Source organism: Odocoileus virginianus, chromosome 32, assembly GCF_023699985.2.
Source record: "Odocoileus virginianus isolate 20LAN1187 ecotype Illinois chromosome 32, Ovbor_1.2, whole genome shotgun sequence".
Lineage (NCBI taxonomy): Eukaryota > Metazoa > Chordata > Mammalia > Artiodactyla > Cervidae > Odocoileus > Odocoileus virginianus.
Window position 1 is genome coordinate 19,807,070 of NC_069705.1, and position 19,891 is coordinate 19,826,960.

The 19,891-nt window shown below is 39.9% G+C and overlaps 1 long non-coding RNA gene across 7 annotated transcripts in view; it reads right to left on the reverse strand.

Annotated features, from left to right (window-relative positions):
• LOC110152170 (uncharacterized) overlaps positions 1 to 2,915 on the reverse strand; it is a 212,334-nt gene extending 209,419 nt beyond the window's left edge. For all 7 annotated transcript variants that reach the window (XR_011485138.1, XR_011485133.1, XR_011485137.1 and 4 more), the window contains exon 1: positions 2,827 to 2,915. This is a non-coding gene — a long non-coding RNA (uncharacterized lncRNA). The remainder of the gene's footprint in view (positions 1 to 2,826) is intronic.
• Between the last annotated feature and the right edge of the window lie 16,976 nt (positions 2,916 to 19,891).

The window sequence follows — 19,891 nt, forward strand, 5'->3', positions numbered from 1 at the left end:
AGGAATGCTCCCTGCATCCCACATGATGCCTGGAATACAGTAGACACGTATTAATGCTTATGCAGAGAATCCTGGCTAGAACAGAACAGGAAGCTAGGATCGCAGGACTCCCATCTTACAAGAACGGACGTTCCCATAGTCCCTGCCTTGAACAGAGGTCCTGCCTTCCGAGCCACGCTCCGCTTCCCATCCCTCTCCATGGAGAGCTCCCAGCACCCGCTTCTCAGATACCTCCACCTCCAGTCTGACGTGCTGTGATCGTCATCTCAGGGGGTGCGCTGCTCCCAAGTTCTTAGTTCTTGTCATCATTATGCAACCTTGACAGGCAGTGGAGATGCACCCTGGTGACTCAGATATTGCCAGCTGTGAGCCGAAACTTTCGAGCCAAAACTTAGTTCACTTTCCCCGAATGAGGGCAATAACTGAGTCAGGAAGGAACTAGGTAGAGCAGATATGAATCTATGTCTGAAAATACAAATGTGCAGAAAAGGTACCTTGAACTTTTCACAACTCGATTTAATTTCTATTTCAAGTCCCATTTTTTCCCTAAGAATGCGAGGTCAGTCTCCCTTTCCCTTTTCTCTAGCGTAGCATCTGAGCACCTGGGAGGGTTAAGGTGGTGTCCAGGTGATGGCGGACCTGGTCTTCATCCTCAGTGTCTTCTTTTCATCCTGGTTCTTGTTGGGAAGCCGCATCTCATCTAATACAGTCTGCCCTTCGTGGTCGCTGAGGCTTCCTCATTCCTGGCCTTTCTGCCACGCTTGGAGACCAAGAAACCATGCTGAGGTTGTAATGGGGCCTGGAGGACTCTGGAAGGCTGTAATAGCAGCAGGGGAAGCCTTCAGCTGTAGAAGTCCTAGTCAGACGGCCCCTCTCACAAGCCAGCAGCCGATTAGGGAGAAAGTGTCAACCAGCAACCGTTAGTGGTCCTGCTCACCTATTGGTTGGTGCCTCAGTGGGCCCCTCCCCCAAGCAAGTGACTGTTTAGAGAGCAACCGTCAACCAGTAACCGTTAGTCAGCCATTGGTCAATGCTATATTGAGCCCCTCCCCCTCCTTCTCTTCTCTATAAAAGGATCCCGATTTGGGACAGAGAGTAAATGGTTCTCTGAGATGCTAGCCTGCCATCTTCTTCGTCTGCTAGCTTCCCCATGAAAATCATTATTCCTTGTTCTAACAACTTGACTTTCAATTTATTGGTCTGTTGGGCAGTGTGCAGAATGAACTGGGCTCAGTAACAAGGCCACATCTGCCAAGTCCCACTATAGAGTCATTGTTACTTCCTCAGAACCTTAAAGAAACAGGACACGGGTTCACTCTGTTGTTCTCTTCTTGTGGGGTTGGTTTTCGGTTCCAGAATCCCTCACACCTGACATGGAACCAGGGTTCAAGGCCTCCTTTTTAAGGGATCTACCAGCATCTAAGCTCTCATAGCCCTCATTCCAATTCACTCTCCCTCCAATCTGCAGCATCCTTTTCTAGCCAGTGTGTGGGGAGGTGGAGGAGAGAACACTTCCAACTACTCGCCTGAGTCCACAGTCTATTACCTTTGTCCTGTTTCCATTTCCTCAAAGCCTGTTCTTTTGAAACTCACAAGTAGACTTTTTCTTCTTTCCTTTCACATCATTTCCCTATGACAGTGACCACTTACCACCATCCAGTTACTGAATGGAGAACAGGGGTAGGGTCTAGGGGGATTGGGGTGGGTGTCATTAAGAGTGTGAGCAAACAGTATGGTAGCATTTACAGTCAGTCAGGCACTGCTCTAAAGCCTTTATATACATTAGCTCATCAAATCACTACCACTCAATGAAGCAGATACTATTATTCCCAGTTTACAGATGAGGAAATTGATGTTAAGTAGTGACAAGTTGGGCTTCCCAGGTGACTTTCCCTGCCTGCAAAGCTGGGGGCTGGGGTTTGATCCCTGGGTTCAAAAAATCCCCTGGAGTAGGAAATGGCAACCCACTCCAGTATTCTTGTCTGGAAAATTCCATGGACAGAGGAGCCTGGTGGTCTACAGTCCATGGGTCGCAAAGAGTCAGACACAACTGAGCAACTAACACTTTCACTTTCAGTGACAACTTGGAGGAGCTGGGACTTGAACCCAGGCAGTCTGGCTCCCGAGTCTGCACCCTTAACCACTAAAATGATAGCTTCTCACTAATCAACACCCTGCCACACATATTATTCTTATTGTAGATTTGAACTCCTTGAAGATATATAGGGAAAAAAAAGTTTAAAAAATATTATAATGAAAACTTCTCCTTATACTCAAAGTGCTTATGCTGAGATCTAGCAAATTTTTATCTTGATGAGAAATCTTTTCATTATCCATGTGAATGTAAAAAAAAAAAAAAAAGCCTAGAAGTCCTTAAAAAATAGAATCTTCCACCACTACTGCCACCAACCAACACTTAGCTCCAGCTTCCTAGAAGTGTTTTATCGGGCCCCTCAGCAGCAGAGTAGGAGTTAGAAAGGCACGACCTCCGAAAAGGTGCTGCCAACTCTATATGTGTTCCTCTGTGTGCCCTGAATGCTTCTACCTAATTCTAAGGACTAACATCCCTTTTGAGGAAAAGATGCTCAAGAAAAAACATTTGTGTAGAACAATCATTCTTAACATTTTGAGGAGTCACAGACCTTTTTGCAATCTAAGAAGTTACCTCCCCAGGAAAAACAACTGCTTATATCCAAAAGCACATATAATTTGGCATAAAATTTTAGGCAAATTACTGAGCCCTATACTGTGTGTGAATTATTCCTAGAAGGGAAGTTGTTTTACTCATTTCTGCAACCTTCAACACCTAGCAGAGAATAAACTCACCGAGTTACATGCCTCCTGTCTCCACGCTGGCCCAAGCATGCACACCGACTCTCTGTGGTACCATGAGAGACAGAAAATCTTCCCCTCCCCTTTATCCAGCCCAGATTCTCTGCAAATGCCTGGTGCCAACAAGGGCATTTGTTCCATTTGTTCTTTGTGAATTGATGCCTGTGTTTTTGCCTCCAAGAGACAAATGCTGACTGTGGGATCTGAGTGGAAGTGGCCACTCTGATTTTCAGGCAATTTGGGGGTTGTACATAAAATTCTATACCCTCTTGGAGGCTACGAAGGAAAAGACCAAAGCTCCAGGCCTCTTTACAAGCCCACAGAGGATCCCTCACCCATTACAGCAGGGTAGCCAATTCCCTGACTAGTTTTTCCCTTTTCAGAAGGGAATTCAACACATCAAGTTTTAAAATACCTTTACAAAGAAAACAATTTAATGGGTTTTCCTGCACCTCGAGAGTATCAGGGAAGTGCAGTTAACTCTGCTTTTCAAGTCACAAATCAAGCAGCAGAGAGGATGTTTGGGTCAAGGCCAAATACTATTTTTTCCATGAAGAAAACAGAGATGGTTCAGATAAATTCTGTCAGCAGCTCAGAGCCCTCTGCAAGAAATCATGGTTCTCTATGAGGGCAAACACTTACATGATTACCATTTGTGGTTAATTGGAGTCACACCACCAAGGGGATTATTAAAAACAAGTAAATCAAACATGGCAGAGACAGTTAAAAGCTCCTGAGAAATAACAATACTTTGTTCCTTTTCATTTTTCTTTTCTCTTCCTCCTATGTTGGGGTGACATGGTTTATCCTTTCTATCCCTTCTATCAACAATCTTTACTTCTTTGATGATTATTTTGTGTGATCTTCTTGTTATCAAGTTTTATATCTTAACTCTGTTCATGGATTCTTATACCTTGAAAAGGGCCATCTTCCTTCCTTACAAATGAACTCCTAAAGCCTTTGCGGCTCCACACCACTCAGTAATTATTCTAGACTATTCCTTGTTATGAGTACATTTGTGATTATATAAATTACATACATGTAAAAGTGTAGTAAAATTCCACATGTACATAAAGCACAAAAATAAATTGTAAACAGATAAGATGAAATAATTATAAATAGGGCTCTAACATTTTATTCTTTCTCCTAATGGATTATCCATTCCTCTTTGAGATTTGAACATCCTGCTTTGAAGCACAGATCAAACGTATCATCAGGCAGGTAAACATCAGGGGAAAGCCCTCCACGGGCTAAAACTGGCTGTCAGTTGTAACCTGTTCAGCCTTGGGTTGTACCTGTAATAATCACATCTGTCATTCATATAAGTGAGTTCATAAGAGATGCTCTGTTATGGACTGAATGTGTTCTCCCCTCAATTCCTATGCTGAAGCCCTAACTCCCTAGAGTGACACATTTGGCTAAGGAAGTAATTAAGGTTAAATGAGGTCATAAAAGTAGGGCCCTAATCCAATTGGATTAGATAGGTTCAGTGGCCTTATACAAGTAGACTGAGAGACCTCCCCCTGCATATATATATATATATATATGTCGGTCTATCTCTCCCAGTAAGCTTGCATCTAGGAAAGACCATGTGATCACACAGCAAGATGGCAGCCATCTGAAAACTGGGGAAAGAGCTCCCAACCCTGCCAGACCTTGATCTGGGACTTCCAGTCTTCAGAACCATGATAAAATAGATTTCTGGTTGTTTAAGCCACTTGGTATTTTGTCATGGCATCAGAGCAGAGCAATCTACTCTCAGAAAACTCACTAGATTATTCCTGTAAACACAGATATACTCATCCAACTTCAGGTTAATATTTTCTTTGAAATTGGTCACACAATTAGTATTAGGTGAGAAACTTCAGTGGTGCCAGCAATGTTTGGAGGTATGAGGAACTCCCACAACATCCCTTTGACCTGGGTGAGCAGAGGAATGTAGGGCCTGTGCCGTCCTGCTGTTAGAGCAGAGGTGGAGCCTCACCTTTCCATCAGAAAGGCAGCAGCTCCCCCACGGCTGTGCACCGTAACTGCCCCCATTACCACGCTCTTAGTGTGTGCCTTAGAGAGACAAGGATTGAAGTGTCTGTGGGAAGTGATTAGAGACTGAAGCTCAGGTCTTTTATGGGCTGCTGTTTCTGGACATAATTTAGGAAAGATAGCATGATCTGCTCTTCCACTGAAAACAACAAAGATAGACTCTGCTTTTGCTTATTTATTAAAACAAAACAAACAAACAAACAAAAAAACCACTTTAAAAATGCATCCATGAACAAGCAAGAGAAGAAAATCGGTGGAGGGTAAAAGTTAATTAAAAGGAGAGATATATGTAGGTAACTAAGCCCTGAATCTGGCTTTTGCTCTGGGGGAATCTTTTAAATCTTGATTACTTTGAGCTCCTGTTTTTGACAACTGTACAAAGTGTGAGGCATATGACAAATCCTCACGCTCAACCAAAGCAGGAGTCTGAAAGGAAGACCCATGAGTTTTCCTGATGTTCCTAGGAATCAGACAAAGCTAAGAACCCTCAGTAGAGACCATTAAAAAGTGCTAGTTTCAACTGTGGAGCTGGGTTGAAGGGGAAAATATCTCTCCTGAGAATTCACAGTGTAATATAATTTTCATGGGAGTTTTCAACCCAAATTCACACTCCTTCAAATCTGGAACTGATTTTAAAACCATCCCTGCTGTGCCAGGTAGAAATAAATGTGTATTATCATTGAAGGAAATTACTTTCAACTTAGGTCTCAAAAATTACTACAAGTAATGTTTCAAGGAACATGAGTCCATAGTAAATATTACAACAAACACATAAACAAAACACATCATGAATGTGAGATTATAAAATCAATCAAGAACATTCAAAAAAGAACCCAAAAGGATGCCCAAAACAAAAATACATGATTGAAAGTCAAAGCTCAATATTCAGGCTATACAACAGGCACAGTTTAAGACTTGATTTACTGAAATAAAGAATGGTTAGGTAGAAATTACCAGCAATGTAACATAGAGAGAAAATGAAATGCAAAAAATTAGAAAGACATTAAGAATCTTGTTGTATAGAGTGAATTTCAGAATTTGCAAATCACAACCAGGTTTTATGAGGGATGCAATAAAGAGAATGGAGAAGTGGCAATATTCAAATTGAAAATAGCTAAGAATTTTCTGTTACTGCCAAAACATTCAAATTATCTTATCTGAAAGATCAATACATCCAAAGATTAAAGTTTTAAAAATATATAACTATACACATTATAATCAAATCATAGAAACAAATACTAAGAAGAAGGCACACACACATAAATACACAAATATAGCAAGGAACCCATCACAAAATGTACCATATTTTAAAAATATACCTCACCTTTGTGAGAGTAAAACAACTTCAAAGAAGCAGTCAGACTTTTCCTTCTCTCATATGTAATAACAGAGCTCTAATCCTTGCATTCACTACAGTCTTATATGAGCATTCCTCCTCCCCTTTATACCCAATTCAATTGTACACTCCTTGAAGGCCTGAATCAATATATTATTCCCTTTGTAGTTCTCACAAAATACATAGAATGGAGCTTTGTATATAGTAGATGCTTAATAAATATCTGAGTTACTATGTACTGTATTTTATGGATTTGAAGGTTTTGACACTAATAGACTTATCTGAATCATATTAATAAGTTTTTATAACATGTGAAACTCAATGGTATATTATATGAGTTAAAATTTGAATGTTTCAGTTCCACTACCTCCTTTCACTTTCTAGATTTCTTGCTAAATTTGGTACAATAAGAAAGACTTCAGGCATTTAGGAAAGCAAAACCCACAATACAAAATTGTCTTAAAAGCAAACATATTAACATGTTCTTAACATCTCCATTCTGTGTGACCCAAAAGCCAGCATATGGAATGCATTCTGTGATCATGTTTGTATATGTCACATTCTTTAACTTTGCAATGAGGAGCTCTTGGGCTGAAGGCCAAATCTGAGAAGTGAATGGGGGAGTAGGGTTCTGGATGTGTAATGGGGGTCAACCATTAATCCCAGATACCCCAGTCAACACTCCTGGGAGTCTTCCAAATCTTACAGATCAGTTGCAGCTGGAGATGCAGAATTGGGTCCTCTTGGTGGACAAAGTAAATGGCTTTCTATATCCTGAAGTCATCTGGACAAAATCACTTTTTTATGCATTCATTTGTATTCTCACTAGAAAGAAATCATCAGTGAAGATAAGCCATGAGAAAGTCTTTTTCAGAAGTTCATGGAAATAGTTGCTTCTAACTTAAAAAATTTTTGGCCACAGAAGTGTTACTTCCAGTGTTTAAAGTAGATGGATGAGAAATAGGGGTGGGGCAGCCCAGGACCCCAATTTCTGGCTCTTAAATCTATGAACTCTTAGTCGGCAGTGGTTCTCAAGCTTTTGCATGTGTTTAAGAGTTAACTGGGAGTTCATAAAATATGCAGGTTATTGGATCTAACTCCTGAAGAGTCTGATCAGAAGATCTGGGTGGAGTCTGAGAGTTTAAATCTTAACAAGCACCCCAGGGCATGTAGAGGCTGTGACCTGCCCTACTATATCTCACAATCCCTCATCCTTTACAGGGATTCTCAGCAGAGACCAGTGTGAAAACTACTTGGCAAGTCTCTCCCAAGTGAGGCTCCTTCTTTGACTCACTTACAAAGTGGTGATAGAAGCCCAAGATTCTCAACTCACTGTAGCTGATTTTTCCCAAAATTTCCTAAGCTGCTCAAACCTGAGGCAGCAACCAGATTTTCTCTGACTGGTGGAATGAATTCTAAGAACTTGTTTATTTTAAAGCAGCAATAATGATAGATGCAGAGATTGAAATTCTACCTAATACTCATCTCCCAAATGATCTCAATAGAAGGACGTGAAGCCTAGATCACAGGGAACTTGGTAGGACACCAGCTGAAACCCTAAAAATAGCCGAATCATGATCCGAGCCCTATCAGGGAATTCCTTCCCAACAAATGACTTCAATGGATTCCCATGAATGCACAGCTGCCTGGGGGATGCAAAACTGCCACTCAGGGCTGAAACAAAGGGTCTTAGATTTTTAGAAACACTGGCCACTAGTGACCCTACATTGGACTGGCTATTTTCTTGTCTAAGAAATTGGACATTGGTGAAATTTGTATTCCAGAACAGCAGTGGTGTACTGGGCAGAAAAAAATTGCTCTGTTTGGGGCGTGGTAACACATCACACTTGGGTGCCCATCCTGCCTCTCAGATTAGACAGTAGAAAAACTACAGAGTAGGAGTTGGCATATGTGTCTTTCTCTACCCACATTCTATCGCAATGTTCTTTAGTGTAGTTGATAACATTAGCTGATTCCATCAGAGCAGGAAAAGCCTGCAGGAGGGGTTCCGAGATCCACTTTCATTCAGAAGAAATCATGAGCTCACTTAGATATGTCACTAGAAGTTCCAGAATCACAATCTTATAGTGCCTGGGACCATATATTGGATAAAAATACTAAAAACAGCTCAGTTCAGTTCAGTTCAGTCGCTCAGTCATGTCCAGCTCATTGCAACTCCATCGACTGCAGCAAGCCAGGCCTCCCTGTCCATCACCAACTCCCGGAGTTTACTCAAACTCATGTCCATTGAGTTGGTGATGCCATCCAACCATCTCATCCTGTCGTCCCTGTCTCCTCCTGCCTTCAGTCTTTCCAGTATCAAGGTCTTTTCCAATGAGTCAGTTCTTTGCATCAGGTGGCCAAAGTATTGGAGTTTCAGCTTCAGCATCAGTCCTTCCAATGAATATTCAGGACTGATTTCTTTTAGGAGGGACTGGCTGGATCTCCTTGCAGTCTAAGGGACTCTCAAGAGTCTTCTGCAATACCACAGTTCAAAAGCATCAATTCTTCAGCGCTCAGCTTTTTTTATAGTCCAACTCTCACATCCATACATGACTACTGGTCATGTACAGTTAAAAAAAGCAGCTAAACTGTGGTAAATTACATTTGGTATTTCTCTGAAACTTGAAATTTCACAGAATCTGAGAACCTATATAAAGAGACATTATATAATTTTCTGTTTTTTCATAAGGATTGTGGAAAATTGTGTCTCAAATCTGCAAAGCCCTTCAACTCTTAGGGGAGACAGATGAATAAGAAAGATGATTATCAAGCATTAATCTAATTTTTAAGTGAGCTTACTAGAACTTTATTAAAATATCATTAACCTTCAAAATTCAGCCAAAGAAGGCTATACCTGTATTTCAGTGCAGGAGCTATTTCTCAAAATATTTTGGTGTCCTATTTGGTGAATTGTTTTTAAAGTCAAATTGGAAACCACACAAAAGAAATCCTATTACAGCATTTTTAAACTTTTCATACATCTTTTTGGACATATGAATAAAAATTTTGAAGACTGTTAGCTATTCTTTGTCCTAAACCCCATTACACTGATCATGCTATTCAAGAATGTTTAAGTTAAAATTTATTTTTGTTATTTACTTAATGAAATCATGACTTCCTTTTTCTATTTTTTTTCTATAAAAATCACCATCCCCAGAATTATTACTTACGCGCTCAGAATCACTGTACTACATTTTAGTAAAAGCTTGTTTTTAACCAAAAACAAAAAACAATCTGTCATACCCAGTGTAATTATTCCCTTTATTCAACAGCTTGCCTATGAATGAGGCCTTTTTCAAAATTCAAATCCATTTTGAACAGGGAGAATTTGCTATCATAAAATAAGAGATGTCACAGATTTTGACAGCAGTTTCAGATGGATTCTTAACAGATTTGACATCCAGAAAAGGACAATATCTGTTTGTGTACACAATATCTAATTGGTTGATTAAGAAAATTAACCTTAGTCTTATCTACTTGTTATAGTTTTTAAACAGGGATTCTGTTCATAACACAGGTCATTATAGATTAGAGGCTACATGTACAGAGAGCAAAGTCTGATTCCCAGTTTATTAGTCATGAAGTGTGTTAATCTAGGACCTCAAAAGACAGGTGGTGAGAGGGACATTCGTATTTGTATACCACATAAGGAAGAGCGAAATATTATTATAGAATTACATGTGTGTGTGTGTGTGTGTGTGTGTGTGTGTGTGTGTGTGTGTGTTGGGATGTGTGAGGAGAATGAGTCAGGAAAAGCATATATTCAAACTTACTTCAAAGACATTTTTGAAAGCTGACCGCTTCCCAATAAACGATGAGAAGAATTTGATCAAAGAGAGAAATTTGTAAACTACCTCTGCCATCAATGCAGATTGAATATTTGCTTTTACTGAATAAAAGTCTGTATCCTGCCAAAGCCATGTTTAAATGTTTGAGGTCTGAAAAGGCTTGGATGGTGATGGGTTATAGCTTTTTAGTGAAAGGAAAATAATAAATGTGATATTCACATGAGGAGGAGAAATCGACCCCTTCTGCCCTAAGAAAATCTGATGATGGTGGGGATGGTTACAGTGGTGGTGATCTTGCTGGTGGGGTGGTGGTGATGATTATGCTGTTGGTTTTGCTGTTGGTGGTGGAATTATGATTAGTGGGAGTGATCCTCTCATTTTTATCACACCTTTTCCCCAAGTGGTTCCACTGAATGAATAACGTGGTTACCTGATGTTTCAAATTAACTCAAGCAAAAACACAGATAACTGAGTTGCTTATGTTTTGAAAGAGTAGAAGAAAGCGAGAGACCATCTATTGTATCAGAATTATTTTCAATCCATAGTAAACCTGGGACCAGAGACTTAATTTCCAAATCACAGCACTTCAGTTACTCACTGTGACATTCAGTGGTGTATTTATGCTTTGTTTTTTTCTTGTAAAGATTAAAAAATCATTTCAAGTTCATTTTCAAGTGCCATTGTGGGTTTCTCATGAAATACACTTATTTTTTATCAGCACCAGGATTAATAAGAATGCTCCAGAAGTTAACCAGATAAAACAATAGACAACGCAGTATTACAGAATTAAAATCTGGGGAATTCAGTGCGAATCCCAGCTCTCACATTCTTAGGATGTGTGAAGTTAGACAAGTTAGTCTCTTGGAGTCTCTATAAACCATTTTTACTCATAACAGTTTGTGATACCAAGTGTGGGTTTTCCACCCAAGCAATTCTCCAACTCTCTGGACACCAACTGTGTCCTACAACTTAACTCAGTTATGACACTGGCTTCTCAGAGTTAGCATCAGACTCCACAAGTTGAGGTTTGGTCTCACAAAACTGCCCCTGCTTCAGACACCCAGTGTAGGTTCTGGACCTCTCATACTTCTGACCTACTGGCTATAAATCAGGGACTCCCACAATCCTCTCCTTGGATTTGCTAATTTGCTAGATCAACTCACAGAACTCAGGAAGACACTTTATTTAGTATTATCAGCTTCTTATAAAGGATACATCTCAGGAATAGCCAGTAAAAGGGATGCTCAGGGCTAGGCATGTGGGCATACCACCTCCCAACACCTTGATGTGTTTACCAACCAGAAAGCTCTTTAAATTACTCCCAACCACCCCCTGCCATAGTTTAGGGCATGTTATGGCAGTTTCATTACATAGGCATGAGTGATTAAATCATCATTGGTGATTACCTCAATCTCTACTTCCTCCCCTCCACCCAGCAGTCAGGGGGTGGGGATGAAATTTCCTAGCCTCTAATCATGAACTTTCTGGTGACCAGCCCCGACCCTGAGCTCTCTAGGGGACCCTAGACTCCAGTCAACTCAGTAGCATACAGAACGACATTCTTACACTCCAGAGATCCCAAATGTTTAGAAGCTTCTGTGTCAGGAACCAAGGACTAAGAATACATATGATAACAAAAGATGCTTTTATTACCTCTCCCCTATTTCTCAAGAAATTATAAGGATTGTGATAATTGAGGACAAAGACCAAATACATATTTCTTATTATATAACAATATCACAGCCTCATTTTTTTTTTTTTTGCCTGTGAAATAGGATTATAATCAATACATCACATGGTAGATAAGAGGATTCAATCTGTCATTTGTTAGCAAATGCCTGGGACTGAAGGAGTGTTCCCTTGGTGGCAATTATCTTATTTTTTTCTGTTCAATAATGGTACCCACGCCCTTTGTGCCCGTCTCTGAGTGGAGCACTAAGAGGGTGCCAATAAAAAAAGCAGACAGGTCACAGTCTACCAGGAACGTCAGCAGGGCTGTGTGGGCCCCTTAAGGGGGAAATGCTTCACAAGAATAGAAAGTTTGCAGAGTGGCTGAGCAGTTTTTGCTTAAGTGTGTGGAGTAGTGAAGTGTCTCGAATGTCAATGATTAGCTTACTTCCATTCAGAGTTTAGAGACCCACTTCATGTATTTGTTTAGAAATCAGGGATGTGATACCAACAAAAAAAGGAAACTGAACGTTGTTCTCCTGTGTGGTGAATCTAGAAAGCTAGTGGGAGCTTCTGTCTGCTCAGTCTTTAAAAATGAGGTGTTGCTTAAAAAAAAAAAAAAAAAAGAACCGAAAGAAAATAAAAGACACCTACATGGCTACACTGGCAAGAAAGTGTTGTTCCAACGAGAATAATTTTTTTGAAGTTCTTTGTGAATGGCATGGTACTATACAAATGTTTGGCAAGCTTCCACATTTTATTACCTTTGTTATTTTAATGTGGGTATAATCGAAGGTTTTAAGATTGTAAAGAGCATTAAATCCTCCACTTGCACTGAGGATGCTTGAGAGAGGAGTGAACTTGTGTGCATGGGAAAGCACATACATCCTGGGATATGGGAAGAGACAGCGGGCAGCGTGACTCCTACATTGTTCTATTTTTAAATGTCTGTTTTTCAGATTAGCTACTGAATTTGTTTCTGATGTGCAGTAGCATTCCTTTCATGGTAGAAAATTCATAGACACAAGCTTAGGAGCTGAAGAAAACTGAGTGTGACTTCTGTGTCCCTGGTGTTTCCAAGCTGTGACCTTGAACTGAAATCAGGTTATCATCTTTGCTCTCCCAAGATATTTTTGCATGAGCCCCTCCTGGTTTAGTTAATCGGATGTGGCCCTTACTTCCCAACATTCACATACACCTTCACCCCATGCCTCTCAGATAATCTGAGGTTTTTCAAGGTGTCATCACATATGTTCTCAGGGGCAAGTTTTGGGGGGTTGGCTTTTATTCTTGCTTTTTGATCTGCAGCCTTTGTTACTGCTGCTGCTCCTTCTTATATCAGAGTATAGTTCTACTGGGCCAGGCATCTCTGTTGTCATAAGCATCTTTTTCTCCAGCATCCAAGAAAGGCCCTGGTTTTCATTAACCCCCAAAGTACACTGGCATATAGTACATCTGAGACCAGGCTTTCCATAAAACTTTACGGAAGACAGGGTCATAAACTAAGTGAAATTCACAACTGCTTCTAGGGTTGGATACTCAGGATTTCAGGCTCAGACCCAACCTCTGCATCCAGGTCTAGGTTCCATGGGGCTCCCCACACTTCAGAGTCCAAGCCCAACTCAGTTCCCAGAAAAAAAGTGAAAAATTCTTCCAGCCTGTTCAAACCCAGCCTCCTCCTCCCCTGGGATAAGTGTTAGTCACTCAGTTGAGTCCAATTCTTTGCGAGCCTGCCAGGCTCTTCCGTCCATGGAATTCTCCAGGCAAGAATAGTGCAGTGGGTAGCCATTCCCTTCTCCAGGGGATCTTCCTGACCCAGGGATTGAATCTGAATCTCCTGAATTACAGGCAGACCCTGCATTACCATCTGAACCATCAGGGAAGCCCTTCCCCTGGGATAAGTGATCACTATGTCTTCCCTTTGGGCGAAATCCCACCCTTCTCTTAAGATGATAATAGTTTGACCCTCAGAGCTCAGGCACGGCAGGCACGGGAGTCCTGAGAACTCCCAAAGCCCAGCACATTTCACCTGCCATCACCACTCGTGGGGGCAGTGACAACAGTCCAGGCTGCATGACCCAGCCCAGCCATTCCTTTTCTCAGCGCTTCCTCCAGCCTGATGGGAACAGAAGTTCAAGTAATCTTGTCATTTCTGAAAAAGCTGGTTCTTCCTCTTAATTATTCAAAAGCAAATGTTTGTATGACAAACTACGCCTACCTCCCATGATCAAAAATAACATTCTGGAAAACTTCGGGGAAAATCATGTTCTGGGTCTTCAAACAGGCAGTTCTGTTATTACACCTGGTCAACATCACTAAGCATCAAAGGACAACTCAGCCTGAAGCATCTGGTCCTGGGTTCCTTCTCTGGGTTCCAGGTTTCCCTTTGCACAAGGGGTGACTGTTTGCTCTATAACTAATTCGGAAAAGTCCCACCCAGCAATACCCCCTACCACAGGTGGGTAGTATCCCACCCCCAGGGATGCTTGCATCTCTCAGTGTGGCAGTATTTTGCACATCAAAAGATACAGTCCAGTGTCTTATTACATAAATGTTATGATTTTAAGTATATTTTTCTTAAACTTCTCAACTCATACAACTCCAGAGCATAATTCCCACCTGTCAACCTGTCATGGCAGCAGTAGAAATAAATAGTCCCCACTGGGGACTACCTTATACCACCATGTGGTAGGTGATCATCCTGGGAGTTAGGCAAAATGAAGTTGGAAAGATTTACAAAGCACAAATGTCCTTAAGGAATTTATTTGTTTATTTGCTAATTCCAGCCAGTCCTTTCCCCCACCCACATCCAACAATAACAGCAACAAACAACCATTGCCTTTCCTTCCTTTACTGGCATGATTTTGCACTGTGATTTCACTAGCTGTTTAGATAATGTGGTTGGAGCAACAAATAAAGCCCATAAAAAAAAACAACATAGCAGATCACTTGCTGGTGTAGAGCAACTTAATTGTTGTTTTAAGCAAACCCTGACTGACAAAGGGGATTGTATTTAAGTTGTGATGATGGCATTTGTTCTAGACAAAAGATAGTATTGACTTTAGTAGTTATTGTTCTCCCCTGCAGTTTACTTTTTTTTTACTAAGAGCAAAAAAGCAATAAGGGGAAAAAAAAACAAAAAACAATTCTAACCTTATGCAAATGCAGTTCTCCAAATAGATCATGTTTTGCAGATTTTGGAATCATTAAGAGAGATATGGTTACACAAATCTAAAGAATTCCAGAATTTTAGAGATAGGCCCATAAGTATTGCAAGTCAGTTTCTGTACTCTGTGCTTCTGAAACTGGGATGCCTATGGCTTGATTAAGTAGGGACATACCAAGGCTGTTCCAAGAAAACTACGAGATAAAACCCCACAGAATGACATTGTTATGGGGCCTGACACAAGGTAGGACATAGTTTACTAGTTTTGCTAGATGTTAAATAATTTAAAACATTATTATTAAAGCATGAACCTTGATGTATACAAATTGAAATAAAAATCATCTAGGAGATTTGGGATCCCAGGGATGGAATGAGGATGTGGTGAAATAAGTTAACCATGTCGTTAATGAATTAAACAACCTATCAAGGGGTTTTGGGGGCTTGGGGAAAATTGGTGTTGAGTCTGGTAACTTTGGAAATGAGTGGAGTCTGTAAGGCCAAAGACAAAAGAAACTGTAAGCAATATTTATACTGTTTTTCCTTGAGAAGATGTATGTGTGGGTATGAGCAGAGGTGATAGTACAGATCCATCAGCTGTGAGAAGGAGGAATGGGTTAAAAAACAAAAAGAAAGCAGAAGCAAGCTTTGTGCTTGAGTTGATAAAGTTGTTTCTAACGGGGATACAGATGAAAAAACTTAGATTTGCTATACCTTTATGCTAAAATAAACGAATGACCAACAGTGGGAGTCAGATCTCCTATTGTTGGTGTGAGAATTTACAGATAAGCAAAGGGAGAAGGCTAGAATGAGCCATGTGTTAATGAATCCACATTGGGAACATTGTATGTTTAGCTGAATATCAGTATCTATGCATCTGTATACACTTTGGTTACATATATGAATATTTATGGACATGCATAGAAATATAAGTTAATATACACAGGTGAATTTCCTTGCTGTGTCAGGACCTGCAGGCAAGGACACCAAACACACCTAGGCCTCAGATCTTGGTTTCTTATGAAGAAGTGAAGTTGCTCAGTCGTGTCCGACTCTTTGCAACCCCATGGACTGTAGCCTACCAGGCTCCTCCCTCCATGGAATTTTCCAGGCAAGAGTACTGGAGTGCGTTGTCATTTCCTTCTCCAGGGGATCTTCCCGACCCAAGAATCGAACCTGGGTCTCCCACATTGCAGGCAGATGCTTTACCATCTGAGGTTTCTTATAGCACCCTCCAATAAAAGGAACCAGGACAATTGGAGACATGGCTGATTCTAGAACTGGGGCAGGAAATACCCAAGTTGAGTCTGGAGTATCTTAACAGTGTCAGAAAGTTTTTTCTTTTTAAGTGGCCTTAAAAAAAGAGAAAGAAAACTCCACAATGACTGAAGTATATAAAAGGGATTCGAGAGTCAAATAAAAGAGCTCCTAATAGACAAAACTGGAACAATTTGATTAAAAAAAAAAAAGTAGAATTAGATTATTGTTGTTGTTGTTCAATCACTAAGTCGTGTCTGACTCTTTGTGACCCCATGGACTGTTCCCCAGGCTCCTCTGTCCTCCACTAACTCCCAGAGTTTGCTCAAATTCATGTCCATTGAATTGGTGATGCTAATTGAAAGTAAAAATAAATATCCACAAGTCTGTGTGTATATAAATAAGTGACTGAATAAATAAATAAATGGCAAAGGAGAAACAAAGTGCTTGTGCAGAAAAATTCCAAATAATTTCTGTACTCTGCCCTCCAGGAGGTGGAGGATAACTGTCCACTTCTTTTGTAAAAATTTGTACTGGAGTATAGTTGATTTACAACATTGTGTTAGTTTCAGGCATACAGCAAAGTGAATCAGTTATACATATACATATATCCATTCTTTTTTAGATTCTTTTCCAAACATAGATAGCTACATGTAAAAGAATGAAATGAGAACACTACCCGACACCATACAAAAAAACAAACTCATAATGTATTAAAGACCTGAATCTAAGGCTGAATACTATAAAACTTTTGGAGGAAAACAGGCGGAACACGTTTTGACATAAATCACAGCAAGATCTTTTTTGATCCTAGAGTAATGAAAATATAAAAACAAAAATAAACAAATGGGACCTAATTAAACTTAAAAGATTTTCACAGCAAAAGAAACCATAAACAAAGCTAAAAGACAACCTTCAGAATCGGAGAATATACTTGCACACAAAGCAACTGAAACGGGATTACCCTCCACTTCTTAAGTGTGGGCTGTGTCTAGTGACTTCCTTCCTCCTATGGAACTAGGAGAAGAGGAGTGACTCTGCCGTGGGGAAAACTGACAGATACTACCTCAGCCAGGAGCTCAAGATCAACACCATCAGTGACAGGTCACACTGGTAGTATGTTCTCTAGATATGATGGGATGAGGGGTGCCCTTCATGTGGGGTCTTCCTCCCAAAAACCTATAATCCCAGTCTAATCGTGAGAAAAACACCCCAACTGAGGGGCATTCTACAAAATACCTAACTACTAGTCTGAACAATTAGCCACCTGATGTGAAGAGCCAACTCATTCAACTCATTGGAAAAGACCCTGATGCTGGTAAAGATTGAGCACAGAAAGAGAAGAGGGCAACAGAGGATGAGATGGTTGGACATCATCACTGACTCAATGGACATGAGTTTGAGCAAACTCCAAGAAACAATAAAAGACAGGAAAGCCTGGCATGCTGTAGTCCATGGGGTCCTAAAGGATTGGACATGACTTCGTGACTAAAAAATAACAAGTTCTTCAAAACGGTCAACTTCATCAAAGACATGGCAAGTTGGATAACTGTTCCAGTCAAGAGAAGCCTGAGAAAACTTGACAGCAAAAAGAAAGGTGGTACCCAGGACAGGATCCTGGAACAGAAAAAGAATATTAGGTTAAAACTAAGGAAATCTGCATAAACTATGGTGTTAATAAATAAGAATGTGTCAATATTGGTTCATTAATTGTAACAAGTGTAACTTACTAATGTAAGACGCTAATAATAGGGGAAATTTGGTACAGAATATATGGGAATTCTCCATACTATTGTGATTTTTCTATAAATCAGAACTGTTCTAAAATAAAAAAGTTTATTTTAAAGAAAACCTGGATAAGTCATGGGTGAAAGGCCAAGTATGATGAATCTTTAGAGAAACAGGTTGAAGGCAGGCTGTAAGGACTAAACCAGAATGCTGAGTGTCCTTTGGCCCTTCTCTGCATTAGGGGACTTTGGTGGTGAGGTTTATGGTTTGTTGAACACTACCTTAAACTTTGGACTTTACCTGAGATAACTCCAAGGAAACTTCAAGGATTTACAAGCTGCTGGTGGTTTAAGAAGCAGAATAAAGAAGAAGACTGGCAGTCCTCCAATGATTAACCAACATATTTACATTACCCAGGTTAAAAAAAAAAAGACTTTATATACAAAGAATTAAATCAACCACTTATCAGTAGGACTGACTAAAATATTTTGGTTTAAGATGTACAGACAATAAGTTGAGCTACTTTCTTTTAGCAATATTTCCTTAGGTGCTTTTTAAATTCCTTTGAAAGTTTATAGCGACTGTACATATTTAGGCCAAGAATCCACCTAACCTCATTTCAGTACTTTCCCTCTTTTTGCGTTTTACACTTTCCAAAGCTAATATCCAGGTAATTCTTGAGGATGAAAAATCTCATCTGTTCAGTTTATATTTAGGACTTGAAAGCTTTTTTAAATGTATTGCACTTATTTTTCATTATGTCAGGCCCACAGTACCTGTTAAATTATAACTTGTATTTGAATCTTAAATAAATCATACTTTATTACTAGTAAAATGATTCATCAAATTAAGTACATGTTCTACTTTGTTCAATATCTTTGTAAACATTATAGATAAACTTTTGCTTCTTCCTCCCTCTCTCCCTCACTTCCTACTTTCCTTCCTTTCTTTCATCCAAAATGCTCATTGATCTGCCCAGGATTTAGGAAAACAATATAAAGAACATATGTGTGGTATCAAGGGGGCTCACAGTCCAGTAACAGCAGATGAATGGGCATATCGTGAAACTTCCTGATATAAATATTAGATTAGGCATGTGCAAAGGATGCTTGTGATCGGAATAGAGAGCAGAAGGCTGTTACACAGATGGGGGTTGGGGGAAGGCCTGTCTGTGCAAACCCTTCCCTCACCCAGCACTAGGCTATCAGTTTCAGGAAATTGCTTCCTATGTCCTAGGTACTTCTGAAATCTGATCTTTTCAATCAATTGACAAATGCATCAAACGTAATGGTATCAGCCAGGCCCTTCTTATCATGTCCCAACTTGTCTTTATAATGTCTCCTAGAAGTAAAAAACAAGGTGTTTGTGATTACATCCTAGAAGGAGCCACGAAATTCTTTCTGTCCTCTAGTCCTCTTCACATTAAATACATAAAATAGAAGGGGTCACTTTAAAAAGTGATCAAATTTAACTGCTTTGTGTATTATTTAAATATTTGCATGGAAACTCAGATTTCTTTAAGGGTTTGGAAAGTTTGTGACTTAATGTTTAAAATATTTCTTCAAAACTTTCTTTTCTGATAACATTTTGGTCTTTTTAAGTTGTGAGTAATTAGGGATTCATGGTTTCTACATCAAACCAAAGTGATAAATAGCTATCAAAGCATAATCTGATAGTGCTGGTCTCAGTGACTGTCTTGGAAAAAGAATGTCCCCATTGTAATGTTGCACAGGGCAAAGTGGCAGCCTGTCAGAAGGGTCTTAGTGTCACGCTTTTTCTCCAAAATGTGCTGGATATCAAGGACCATGTCATATTACTGTATAAGGCAGTGCCCACATCACTACATAAAACCATATTATGTAGGCAAGACACGGACCACCAGCAAATATCAGCACTGACATACCAGCTCCATCTTCCAACCATTAAAGTCAGCAGTAGATTTTCTAAAGTTTTTATTCAGGGAGTGCTTTATTAAAAGTCTTACTATTTAATTCAGAAAAGAGATATGTCTACATTTGTGAACATTAGAGGAAAAAATTCAGTAAAGAATTAAACATGTAAATTTCACAAGTCCCA